This window comes from Mustela erminea, chromosome 7 (genome assembly GCF_009829155.1).
Source record: "Mustela erminea isolate mMusErm1 chromosome 7, mMusErm1.Pri, whole genome shotgun sequence".
In the NCBI taxonomy this organism is placed as follows: Eukaryota; Metazoa; Chordata; class Mammalia; order Carnivora; family Mustelidae; genus Mustela; species Mustela erminea.
In genome coordinates, this window is record NC_045620.1 from 96245978 (window position 1) to 96260343 (window position 14366).

A 14366-nucleotide genomic window follows, 5' to 3' on the forward strand; every position below is an offset into this window, starting at 1 on the left:
GTAACATATCATATTTATATGTTCAAGGTAGTAGGCATGGGAATCTTTAGGGGTCCATTATTTTTCTACCACATTCTATCTATATAATATCACAGCTGAAATGTTTCAAAAGGAAAGAGGTAGAAATTTTATGTATATAATTCCTAAAACACTTTCTCTATTTACTTACAAACATAATGTGTGTGTTTACACACATTAACACACCATTAAATGATATACACACAATTACCTAAGGATACAAATGTATAAATCATAGATATATTTGAAAAAAAGCAAAGTTAGAGTTGATAGAATAGGTAGGAAGCAAGAGTTCTAAAACAATTTAATGTTTGTTTGCTTTTTTTAATAATGAAAGGAGTACATAAAAACAACAGTGAGCATTTCATTGACTGGTATTTGTTTGACAAGAGATGAAATCTGCTAGGTTTGTGAGAACAAGCTGAATCATAGAAGAAGAAATCCTGGGGTATGACTCATATGTAACAAATATTGTAACGAGGTCTGAAATATTTAGGAGATTATTAAAAAGTAAAATTTCTATGTTATCTTTACTCATAATTGCCAGAAGTTGGACACAACAAAGATGTTCTTTACTGGGCAGATAGACAAACAAACTGGTAAAACCAAATGATGGAATATTATTTAGCACTTAAATGAGTTATGAAGGTGTGCAAAGACATTAAGGAAACTTAAGTGCATATTACTAGGTGAAAGAAGCTAAGGCTGAAAAGGCTAAATAGGCTTTATACTGTATGATTCTAACTATATGATATTCTGAAAAAGGCAAAACTATAGATACAGTAAAAATATCAATGATTGTCAGGAGTTAGGGTTAAGAAAGGATCAACAGGTAAGGTATAGATTTTTAGGATGGTGTAACTATTCTGTATGATACTGCAATGGTGGATACATGTTTTTTATAGACCTATAGAATGTACAAGCTGAATCTTAGTGTAAACTCTACTGTGTTAACACTTTGAGTGATAACAATATGTCAGTATAGGTTCATTGTTTTAGCAAGTGTAACACTGTGGTTGTCAATAGCAGGGGAGGTTTTGCTTGTATGGCAACAGGAGGTATATAGAAACTCTGTACTTTTTGCTCAATTTTGATGTGAACCTAAAACTGAGATATACTAAAAAATGAATTTCACAGGAGGATTTGATAGAGAAATTTCAGGAGCTAACAGACTGAATGAAGGTCCCAGTGTGTAGTTACCTAACATTTAAATGTATAAGCATGAGGAATAATTTTACTTAGAATCATCAGACTTGGAATCTATTCTAAAAATCTGGATGTCATGTTAATGCTTATATAGAATATTTTTGCGTTTGCACATGATAATATGCTTTTTGTTATTTATCTTGGTATAAATCTTTGATATGAATGCAGGAGGGGAAACTGCTTGTTTTTCTGAGGGCTGTATCTGTTTATGTCATTGAAATGAAGGACAACACTTAAATAAATTAAAAAAAATCAGAAACAGCCAAATTCACAAGCAGTCTCAAAACAAAAGAAACAAAAGTAAAAAATAAAATAAAATAAAATTACCCCCTTGGTTTAGAATGGGGACAAATGAAATGATAGCTATTTAATATGCAATGATATCTATTATTTAAGCAAGGATGTTTAGACTGTTATCAGAGAGAAATAAATGTAGCTAAGAAATAATATACTGAATTTGCATGTTTTCATTGGGGAAGGTAAGGGTGAAGGTCCCTTTCATCCAAAACATGAAAGAGTTGGTAAAAACTTTGGAGGCAGGGAACAAAAATCTCAGCTGTCATTTGCCTGCTGGGGGCTTAAATATATTTCCTGGATAATTTCTTATCACTATCTGATTGACAGACAATAGTTTGGTGCATTTAGAAGGAAGAGTGAGGGAGGTCAAGGGTCTGAGAAATAGGGATGGCTTTTAGGCTATTATTTTTTATTAAGTCTAAAGCCATTGCATGGATAAAACCTTATAAATATTTTACAAATGACTTTTAAAGGTTTCTCAGTAATATCTAATAGTTTTGAAAGTCACTACAACATAAAAATGAAGGAAATCTCATTTTGACAACACTGAGTTTACATTGTGTCTCCCTTCCCCCCATTCCATCTACTGTCAGTTGAAACAGACTTACAGATTAAAGCCTAATTTAAAACAACTCACAAACCTATACATGAATCCACTCAATGTTAAAGAGATGAACTTGTCTGATAGTTCTTTGGCTTGTATTTTTAAATTTATCCCCTCCAGCCTGATGAGAATGAAAAATCACAGTAATAACAAAGAAATGTCAGTCATTGAGATAGTATTCTACCTTACTTAACTGGGACTACTTTACCCTTTCCATATTCTTAGACCAATTAAAATCAAAGTATACTCTGTCTTCAGGAAGATATGGTGCAGTAGTGCTATGAAGTATCCCTATTTTTATTTGAACACCTCCCTAGGTAACTTATCCTCCTCTTGCCATTTTAGGGTCCTGTGATGTCTCTCTAAATGTTACCTACTCTTCCTTCAAGTCTAGCTGAAGGGCCTGCTTCCTTCCTACATACTCCAGTCCATGGTGTGCTCTTTCCTTTTTCCAATCTGCTCATATCTTTTGGCACAGATAATTTGGTGTTCTGCATTTACTTCTTGAAGCCCATCCTGTTTCTTCTGTAACGTCTCTCTACTGTTTCTATAAGCTGAGAGTAAGGAAAAAGCTTGGTGAGAGGAATCTGCGGTGTCACTGTCCGTGGTACTGAAACATCGTCTTAGGCTAAGGAGGTTTTTCTTAAGTTTATTTACACTGTTGATTTCTGTGCACTTTCTCTCAGGAATTTTTAAAGTGGTGAAGTGGTGGTGACAAGGAAAATGTAAGCCAAGAAGAATTTGGAGAAAAATACAAAGGAATGGTTAGAGATAGAGCTCTCAAGCCATTGCCTGGAGAGATTAAGACACTTGGCTTTGATAACATTTTCAAACAATCGCAGATGCCAGCTTGGGAAGAAGGGGATGTAACGTAGCTGACATAGACAATGAAGAAGGAGTGTAAAAACATGCGTGTACCAAGTAATATAGGGCCATACAAGTGTTGGCACGAACAAACACATTGATGATGGTGGGCGAACAGACCAGACCAGTAGGATGTTATGAATGCAGCATCACTTGTGTCTCACCAAACTGACATAGATTTTTTTTCCTTTATTCTCTCTTGATTAAAAAAAAATAATAATAAAGTCACTTGGTATTGTAGCAGAACAAAGATAACTGTAACTTAATAGCTTGTTCTTTCTTCATTTCTAGCATTTCTGTAACAGTTACATTCCAGTCCCAGTTGATGGTGATGAACAGAGCATAAACTCCCTACAATCTCTATGTAAATTCCCAACCAAAGTAAAACCTCCGCGAGGACAAACACCGGATATTAAACATTTTTGATATCTGGAAATGCTTAAGTAGAGTGGCTGGTGCAAATTGGGGGGCTCTGTAATATTCTTTGCGTCAATGAAAGAATTAGAATGCCTTCCACATACACAGCACTCAACAAAGGCTCGTGAAATGAGCAAATATTGCATTTGTTTTAACTCTTCCATCCTCTTCCAGATCCTATTTTGAAGTCTAGTCCTCCTCCCCCTAGTAGCCAGGTCCCAATAAACCTTCCTCCCATACCAGACTCCACCTTCCTGCACTTAGGCCCAGCCCTCCTCCTGCCACGTGTCTGTGCCCTCTCGGGCTCACCCTTTCTTCCTACTCGGCAAGCCCCGTCCCCTTTCCCCCTACCCTCTGCCCCAGGACCTCTCCCGCACCGTGTCTCAGAAACCGGTCCTCGCGGCTTCCGGCCACTCAGCTCTGGGTCCTTGCCCGGAGAGTAACGCGGTTGTCATGGACACGGCACCTGCGCCCTTCGGCGGTGCCCCTTCGCCGCCATCCCCTCCCCCCACCTGCGGCGCGGAGCTAGCCTCGCCTCCCCAGCTCCGCCCCTGCCCCTCCCGCTCGGCGCTCCCTAAGCCGCGCGCGCCCGTGTCCCCCCGCCCCGCCTCCCCCGGCCTCCCACAGCCCCGCCGAGCAGCGGGGACCACGGGGACGCGCAAGCGAGCAAGCGGCCGCGCCTGCGCACTGGCCACCTCCCCTAGCGGCGATCCGGGCCGCTGCCGCTCGCGCTTGGGCAGGACGCCGGGCGGGCGGGGGGAGGGGGGAGCGGCTTCGCTTCCAGCCCTGAGTAAGGCGGAGACCCGGGCTGGCGGGCGGAGCAGGAGGCACCGCACCTCGGCCAGAGGCTGCTGCAGCAGCTGCTGCCCTCGTCCCCGCCGCCGCCTCTCCAGTCCCTTCAGTGATTACCCCTCCAGCTGTTGGGAACGGGCGAGAAAGAGGAGGAGGCGAGAAACTCCCACCGACCCACAGAGGTGAGTCCTGGGCAGAGCATCCTCCATCCTTGCCTGCCTCCCTCCCTCCCTACCTCCCTCCCATCCTCTCCATCCTCCCCTCCCTCCTCGCTCCCCAACCCTCCCGCCCTCATCCTTCCCAACATCCCTCTCTCCTCTCCCCTCCTTTCTGTCTTCCAGCCTTTCTTTCATCCCTTTCTTCCTCTCTCCCAGCCCCACTTCCTTCCCACCCTTTCTTTCTTCCCTCTCTTCCTTTCAGCCACTCGCCCTAGAGCGCAGCTCTGCATCCTTTCCTCTTCCCCCCCCCCCCCTTTCTTCACCCCTTCCCCGGTGGGAGATCCCTTGCGTGCTACTACTGTCCGGATTCAGGGGCTTCCAGAAAATTGGGCACATATACAGAGAGATACACTCTTGCACCGCGGATGCCCTGCAGGTCCCTAAATTATTTGAATTAAGGGTCAAGTTGGATAGAGTGCTGGGACATGGAAGGAGAAGAGGGTCGAAGAAGAATCTGTGGATTTGTGCAGTATTAGGGTGGGGGTGGGGAGGATTGTCACTTAAACATGTTGCCAACAACCCCCCCCCCATCCCCCTTTAGCAGTTTCTTTTTTTCCTCCTGGGAATTACATATTCCCAGCGAGTGTCTCACTAATTTTAAATTAGCAGCTTTCCTGCTTTGATAGTCTCTGTGAGAAACCACAAGGAAAGAAGAGAAGAGAGGAAGAGAACAAGAGAGGAAGAGGGGAGGGGAAAAGAAGGGTGGTGGCAGTGGACGCTTGTCTTCTTTCCCCCTAGGCCTCTTTTGATTGATATTTTCAAACTACCCGCCTAATATTTGTCTTGGAATTGAACCCGTGTGTCCTTAGTCCTGTCACTATCTTCTTCAAAGGCAGAAACTCTCTAAACTTTAATGCGTGTGCAGCATAGCATTATTTATGGAATGTTTTGGTCAGCATACAAAACACTAAGGTAGATTGATTTGGGAAAACGGGGAGAAGGATGGCAGAGATGCACTTTTGTTCATTAGGGGTTAACTTCTAAAGGAGGACAATGGATAGATAGTTTTTAGAGTAATGAGGTTCTACTTCACAGGCTTATACATATACCATTTTGATAACATTAGTCACATTATAGACTTTAACAGATAATGTTAGCCCTTCTCCTCCACCTTACAGGAATTGTAAAGATCTTTGAAGAGAAGCATACTGTTTGATTCTGTTTGTAAACCACAAACCAATGGAAAAGTTGAATTAGCTCTGGGACCGTTATTAACAATTTAAAATTTCAGTTGGGTTTTGTACCACTTAGTTTCACCAAATGATGTATTTCACTTTACTTTCTTTAGCTTGCACTCTAACCCCTTCCATTATATATATATTAACGGTAATTTTTCAGTCTTCCTTTTTGTAAGCATTGCTGCTGAAAAGTTTATTTATAAGTGGTGGGACAACCATGCCTCAGAATGTTTAGTGTATTCATCATTTTAGAAAGCGCCAATGAACAATATAAGTATAAATCAGAAATGGAGTATTTAGAAGCTTGTATTTTGCCATATATATATTCTTTAAAAAAAAAAGACAACAAAACCCAAAACCTTGATATCCATAGGATAGCTATATTTTATGTTTAATGAGTGTGTGAGGAGGAACTGAAATTTATGATGGATTCAGTGAAGCTAACAGTAAGATGCTGTGCTGTGGAACAAATTATTGATTTCTTTCTTTTCATTTAAATTATTATATGTCAATAGTGCAATATGCATTTTTGCATTTTATGGGAATGTAAAGTAGGAGTTGAGATGAAGACAGTTACCCTGCAAAGTGTATGAGTGCTGATTTGATGAAGAGCTGACACAGTTAAATCATCCCAATTAGTTTTGGGGAAGTAGGTGTTATTAGGAATGATGGACCTACCCCCTACCTAAACTCCCCTTGGTAGGAATGCAATTCCATTAATGGCTTGGCTGACTCTTAAGACATGTGGCAGAAGCTTGGTTGAATTATCAGTGTTAGCAACATCCTGATGCAGAATTGCAGTCAGCCTGGTCTGTATTTGAGTGGTTACATTCCTTAAAAGTGAACACAATTGTAGATGGGAGTATTCCTGTATTGTTGTTGTTCCTTTTCCTGGAGTGCCACGAAGCTAGTGAAAGACTTTGATAGTAATTGTATCTGAAAAAAAATCAGTTAGTTTTATTCTAATTTACTCTCAGATTATTTTTCCCCTTCCAGTATCTCTACTGCTCTTTCTTGGTGGGGCTTCATAGTTGCGAGTGTGTGGAAGAGGCAGACCCTCGGTCAGCCCTGCTCTTTCTTTATTGCAGTTTTGCTACACAGAGTAATGTGGGTGTATACCTCAGTTTTTAATAATGTGCTTACTATGGAAAGAAAGGTAGCTTTTATTTGTCTCCTTTGTAAACATTTGTCCACTCAGTGAAAACAAAATATGCATATTCATTAAAGCATAGAAGCTAAAATGACATCGTTTACAGTAAGATTTTAGAAAGATGAGTATAATTAATCAAATATAAAATAGAAGAGGAACTAGTATCTTCAAAAAGCAGCCTGCCACTCTGACCATAATCCAGTTTACAGATAAAGACCTACTTCCTTTGAGGAATTTCAGTTCCAGAAGCTTCTGCCTTTAGTTGACTGGACCTTTAAGAATGTGTGGTACAGATAAAGACCCAACAGAACATTTAGTGGACGCTGTAGGAAATATTCTGGATACATTCTCTGTGCCTTCCTCACTCAGAGCTCTTAAACCCTGCCCACCCTATGCTCCGGCAGAAGATATTAGAAGGAAGTAAAAGACACCACTCTCTTTGACCTTAGCTTACAGTCTAGTTGAGGAGGACAGGCATTTGCATGAGGTCATATTTCACAATGTCAAATAAGACCTTGGGAGAGCTTTAGATGTGAGTGCATGCTTTACTTAAGTAGTAGAGAGTGTTGTACTCTTGCTTACTACTTAATTATTCTTCTTCATCTACAAAATGCAAATTTTGGTAGACTCTGATACATGGGATCACTGTAAGGGTTAAATGTGTTAAGCACAGTACTTGGTACAAACAATGAATGTATTGGGTAAACATTATTGTAATTTGGAGAAATGATTTTAAAACAATCCAAGACAACATATGATTATGTACTAGAAAGAAGTGAAGAGCAAGTAAGTGTTAGAGGAATTCCAAACAGGATAGATGTTTATGTGGCCGGGGAAGATTATATTCAGGAGTAGCTCTGGGGGTTGGACAGATATTCCTGAGAAGGATTTCATGCAATGTGGGCACCATAGCTGGAAAAAAAGCAGAAAGAGAAGAAACAGCAAGGTGTGTTTGGAACGACTCTTTACTAGACTATTTGGCATATAGGTGAGGGTATTAAAAGGTATTAAACATATATAGTCAGTATAATTACACTATCCTTTAAGATGAGACAACTTGTTGTAGTGTAGGATCTATTTTATAATAGAATATTCAGCCACCCAGGGGATTTGTATTAGTTCTCACCCTAAGCTGGATCCCAAGGCACAGAATCCAAGGTCCAGGTCACAGAAAGAACGCAGACTATTTTTTTTTTTTAAATCTCTTTTCTCTAAATTTCAAAGCAGAGGGTGAACTTGACCTTTCTGAATAACAAAGGCTCAATATTGTGATTATCACATCTCTCTCTTGTTTTGCCCTAACCCCGAGAATAATCCAGGACTGTATCTTGGAGAGTAATTTCCAAGATTATTTAACTTTGAGACATATGAAGCCTGTAATTTTAGGGTAATTGTATCTCTAGAACTTCATTTTTATTGCATTATTGACTTTTCCTAATAACAGCAATCCCTCCCCCACTTTTTTGGTGTTCAAGATTGTTAATGGTTCTGTATGAATTATGCTATTTCAAGTGTTTTCCTGGGAGACAAAGCTGTGATGACAGCAGAGGGTCTGTTTGGGAATGTGCACCAAGCAAGGTAAATATCTACATGGGATGTGGTGCCAGTGGCTTTCTGGATACGTCTGTTGGTACACTTTTAGCTTTGGTTGGTGTTCATGAACTATTTTGAAATATGTGTTCATGAAACGATTATCCAACAGCATAAGTGATATGAATTGTGTTATTTTTGTCAGAAAAGAAGATTTTCAGAGTATTTTACCTGCAATTTAAAAGGATTAGTATTTATAGTGCTCATGTTTAATCTGTTTTTAATAGAGTGACACAATTTGATTGCTTTATCAAAATGGTAGAATGCTCTTTTTATATTTATTTTTTCATAGTTTTAATAATACAGAAAATGTTCTCATGAATATTATTTTATGATATATAGTTATAAACATAAATGTATTTCCAAAAGCTAGCAGTTTAACAGACCAGAAAGTGTAGTATTTTTATTTTCTATTTTAAGGTTCTTTTCTCAATATTTTGATGTTTTAAAGATTCAGCAGACCTAAATAAAACATTTTCAAATGTATTACTTCTAGTCAGTTCCATAATAAAGCACCACTGATATTTGGCAGACTTTACTTTTAGACATTTTTATTTTCCTCATAAGTGAATTTTTACCTTGGAGATGAATTCTAACTCAACCACAAATATGCATTCTGTAACTCTTTGAGATTATTATCTGTAAAAATTATTAAATAATTATTAAAAAACACAAAGTGATAGTCTGATTTTATAAGGCTTAATTTTATAGGGCTTTTGTTCTTTTTTATTTCAAGGCTGTATAATTTTAAAAAAGATTTTACTTATTTATTTGACAGAGAAATCACAAGTAGGCAGAGAGGAAGGCGGAGGTGGGGGGGAAGTGGGCTCCCTGCTAAGCACAGAGCCCCATGTGGGGCTCTATACCAGGACCCTGAGACATCATGACCTAAACTGAATACAGAGGCCCAACCCACTGAGCCACCTAGGTACCCCTTCAAGGCTGTATCTGCATGTACAACTCTTAGACTATTATTTTTCAGTTGTGAAGACAGTGTGCATTAACAGTAGTGAAATAAGTGATTGTCTTTCCCTGTAAGTTAAGGTGGTGATCAAATCGAAGAGTGGAATAAAGATAAAATAAAATGAATTAATTTTGTTTCATCTGTTAGCTGAAAAATTAATAGTTTTTGCTCATTTAGGGGTTTTCTGTATTTTTTTCTGTCATTCTAATTAAATCCATGTTTTATTCATTTAGAGGTATACACACACACACACACACACATATATATATATATTTCAGTTAACATTCTTTAAAACTAGATCATAGATAAATAACATATATGTAAAACGAGATGTTGGTTTTCCATTGTTTTGCTATTTTTCAATACCTTGCTATTTTGTTTAGTTGCCTTTTGTGGGGGAACCAAGTATATAGCACCTGTGGGAGCTAGATCCATATCAGGACCCAACTAAAATAATAACACAGGTTGCTTCAACATTCCCCCCTTAAAATAATGGACATGCCACCAGGGTTGAGGTAAAAATAAATAATTGTATAATGTCCTAAGACTATAGAATCATAACAGAAAATTAATAGAACACTTCCGATATGTTACTGTCTAAACTGGGCTTATGTTGTTCATTACATATCTGCAGTAAATCCAAGGCCTTTTTTTATAGCACCTTGAAGTTTCACAGCCAAAGTCATGAATTCTGATAGAGAGATGTCATTTCTCCCACATCATAATCAGAAACCACAGTGAGGGGAGCCTGGGTGGCTCAGCGGGTTAAAGCCTCTGCCTTCAGCCCAGATCATGATCCCAGGGTCGTGGGATCGAGCCCCGCGTCGGGCTCTCTGCTCAGTGCAGAGCCTGCTTCTCTCTCTCTCTGCCTGCCTCTCTGCCTACTTGTGTTCTCTATCAAATAAATAAATAAAATCTTAAAAAAAAAAAAAAAAAAGAAACCACAGTGACTCCGTGAATGACTAAAGGATCTGATAGTCTCATCTGATTTTAATTGTGATTAGACGAAGGTTTGGTGCGAATCCATTTTCACAAGTTTATCTTAAATTCAAAGACCTGAAAACTGTTGTTAAATATCATATATACATAAATAAATAAGTAAATACATACATAAATAAGTAAATACATATATAAATATCATAAATACATCTTTCAGTAAAAATCAGAAAGAGCTAATTGTCTTTAGTTATTTCTGGGAAAGGGGATCCCATAATTCTTGAGAGTTTACCACTTGTCTTCATTTTATTTCTTTAGGCCTTGATACCTGCCAGAGTAATTCCATAAAATATGCTTCCCCACTCTCTCCCTCCACTACCCGCCCCCCTCGCCCCATAACATGCAGAAACAGCATAAGAAGTATATACAGAACTTGTTGGGGATAATGCTTGCATGTAAATTATCTCTATATTCACTTATGCTTTCTTTGTATTTTTAATCTTATTACCTAGCATGAATTTATTCAACAGGTTTTTTGTTTGTTTTTCGTTTTTCTAAATATTTGCTCAGTGCAGAGCATTGGGCCAGAGATTGTAATTTTATGAAAGCACTGAATCTGGAATCGGGACACATCAGTTCTTCCTTGAGATTTTCAACTAACTAACTAGCTAATATGACTAAACAAGCCTCACGCTCTCCAAGGCTTATTTATTTAATCTCTATTTTAAGTGACTTGGGTTATATGATACGTAGAGTATTTTCTAGCTATAAAATTCTATAATACTACTTGTGAGTTTCCCTTAAAATTTCAAGGCATGATTTATTTCTCACTGTGTCCCATTTTTTTTTTTTTTTTCTTTTGAATCATAAACTGCTGCTACATGAGAAAAACCTTCATCTTCAGTGGCATATGCTTTCCCTTTCCTGAGAAAATTGAAAATGTAGCTTCACAGAGTCTCTGGGCCAAGAGAGAACTATGGCACATTTCCCTTTCTTACCTTCCCATCCTTTCCTCTCTCTCCTTTTTATTTTTTAAAGATTGATTGATTTATTTTAGAGAGAGAGTGGGGGAGCATGAGCAGGAGGGGCAGAGGGAGAGGGACAGAGAATCTCAAGCATCCTCCATGCTAAGCAAAAAGCCCCCACAGAAGGCTCAACCTGACCCTAACCTGAGCCAAAACCAAGTGTCAGATACTTAACCAACCATACCACCCAGGTGCCCTTTTTAAAAATCCTTCCTGGGGTGCTTAGGTGGCTCAGTGGATTAAGCCTCTGCCTTCGGCTCGGGTCATGATCTTGGGGTCCTGGGATTCAGTCCCTCATTGGGCTTTCTGCTCAGCAGGAAGCCTGCATCCTTCTCTCTCTCTCTCTGCCTGCCTCTCTGCCTACTTGTGATCTCTGTCTGTCAAATAAATAAAAAAATCTTTAAAAAAAATAAAAATTAAAAAATAAAATTCCTTTCTGGACCAAAGTTACCTATGTTCATGGACTAGTCTGACTTGTTTGAGTAATACCACTGTCTTTGAAAGACTTTATGGCATTAATGAATTTAGAATAAGGTGATATTTATTTAAGAAATTACATATGCTCCAAGGTTAGTATCTGTGCCTCAGGCACAGCAAAGTCTTGCTTATCCCCTAAATCCTGTCCCATAGGACAGAGTGGTTGCCAGTATTTCTACCAAACTCCCATTATGGTTTTTAAGATCAAATTTGTTGAGGTATGTTTTATATATAATAGGGTGTATCCATTTTTTCTGTTCTTAGTGAGTAGCTGGCATATAATATTAGTTTCAGGTGGATAGTATAATGATTCAACATTTGTGTACATTACAAAGTGATTACCCTGTCAAATCTAGCTACTCTCTGTCAACAAGCAAAGTTACTACATATAGACACTACTTTTTTTTACATTGTTGCCCTCTGTTTTATTTGTTTTATAACTGTAAATTAGTACCTTTTAATCCCATTTCCCTATTTTGCCCATCCCCTCACCTCTGGACACCACCAGAATGTTCTCCATATTTATGAGTCTGTTTCTGTTTTGTTTTGTTTATTTATTTATTTTTTATATTCCACATATAAGTGGAACCATATGGTATGTGTCTTCCTCTGTCTGATTTATTTCACCTGATAAAATTCCCTCTAGGTCCATCCATGTTGTCACAAGTGGCAGAGCTTCATTCTTTTTTTATGACTGGGTAATATTCCTCTGTATATGTGTATGCGTGCATGTGCATGTGCATGTGTTTGTGTGCACCTGTGCATGTGCCACACCATCTTTATCCATTCATCTCTCGATGGACACTTAAGTTGCTTCTGTATCTTCACTACTGTAAATAATGTTCCAGTGAACCTAGGGGTCCATGTATCTTTTCAGATCGGTGTTTTCACTTTCTTTGAATAAATACCAGAAGTGTAATTGCTGGATCACCTGGTAGTTCTACTTTTAATATTTTGAGGAACCCCTATCCTGTTTCCATAGCAGCTTGTGCCATTTTACATTCCCAAGAACAGCACCCAAGAGCTGTCTTTCTTCCACATTCTTGCCAACACTTGTTATTGTTTATCTTTTTGACAACAGTCATTCTGACAGGTGTGAGGTAATATCTCATTGTGGTTTTGATTTGCATTTCCCTTATGGTTAGTGATCTTAGTGAAAAAACACATCTTTTCACATGTCTGTTGGCCATCTGTATGTCTTCTTTGGAGAAGAAATGTGTATTTAGGTCCTCTGCCCATTTTTTAATTGGATTGTTTCAGACTGAATTGTGTGTTTCTTACATATTTTGGATATTAACACCTTATTGGTTATATCATTTGTAAATATCTTCTGAGTACCCTGTCTTTTAATTTTTTTTTTTTATGGTTTTCTGTGCTTTGCAAAAGCTTCTTAGTTTGATGATGTCCTGTTTACTTTTGGTTTTGTTACCCGTCTCTAAGGAGATCTAAAAATAATGCTCAGACCAACATCTGAGAGCTTATTGCCTATGTTTTCTTTTAGGAGTTTTATGGTTTCTGGTCTTACAGCTAAGTCCTTAATCCATTTTGAGTTTATATCTGTATATGGTATACAAAAATTGTTGAGTTTCTTTTTTTGCATGTGGGTATTCATTTATTGAAAAGACTGTCTTTTCCCCCATTTTATATTTTTGCTTCCTTTGTGGGATATTAATTGACCATATAAGCATGGGTTTATTGTGTTTCAAAATGGATCCATTTAAGTACTATTGTGTGTTGACAAATATACCTATGTAACTGCCACTGTGATCAAGATCTAGACTATTTCCATTGCGCTAAAAAGTTCCCTTCTGCTTGATCTGCTTTGTTTCCCTGTTGATTAGCTTTTCCTGTCTAGAAATGGCTATGGATTGAATCATAGAATATGTATTCATTTTTGTCTTCTCTCATTGAGCATAATGCTTTTGATATTTGTCTATGGCTTTGATTATATAAACTTTAAGAAGAAAATGTGGGAGAAAGTCTTTGTGATTTGGGGTCAGGCAGTGATATCTTAGGTAGGACTCAAAAAGCACTAACTGAAAAAAAAAAGATGAACCAGACTTTATCAAAATTTTTTTAAAAAGCTTCTCTTTAAGAACACGAGATTTGCTAGATCTCTGTATCTCTATGTCTATCTCTATATATTGGAGAAAGGACTAATTGTCCTATTGTAGATAGGATTCTTGCATCTCTTTAAGAAAACAAATAATCTAACTAAAAGATGGACAAAACACTTGAAGATATATTTCACTAAAGAAAATATACAGTGGCCAATGAGGATGTGAAAAGGTGTTTCACTGCATTATTTGCCCAAGTAATGAAACTTAAGAAACACAATATGATACTCCTGTAAAAACACTAGACTGTCTAAATTTAAAAAGACTGACAATATCAAGTTTTGGAGAGGGTGTGAAGCAGCTGAAGTTCTCAGATGTTGCTGGTAGGAACGCAACACTTGGGGAAACAGTTTGGCAGTTTCTCTTAATGTTAAAAATACTCTTACCCTACAGTCCCGGAATTCCACTCCCAGGTGAAATGAAAACATATGCAGAAAGACTTTTATGTGAAAATTAATGGCAGCTTTCCTCATAATAGCTTCAGACTAAAAACAACCAAAATATCCATCAAAT

At 38.2% G+C, this 14366-nt stretch overlaps 1 protein-coding gene across 4 annotated transcripts in view; it reads left to right on the forward strand.

The window, feature by feature from the left end:
• Positions 1-3995: 3995 nt before the first annotated feature.
• The window catches only part of CTNNA2 (catenin alpha 2), a 1141838-nt gene continuing 1131467 nt past the window's right edge, over positions 3996-14366 (forward strand). For 2 of the 4 annotated variants that reach the window (XM_032352609.1, XM_032352608.1), the window contains exon 1: positions 3996-4380. The gene's annotated coding sequence lies outside the window, so the exon portion shown is untranslated. The remainder of the gene's footprint in view (positions 4381-14366) is intronic. The other 2 variants (XM_032352606.1, XM_032352610.1) reach the window with 1 other exon arrangement.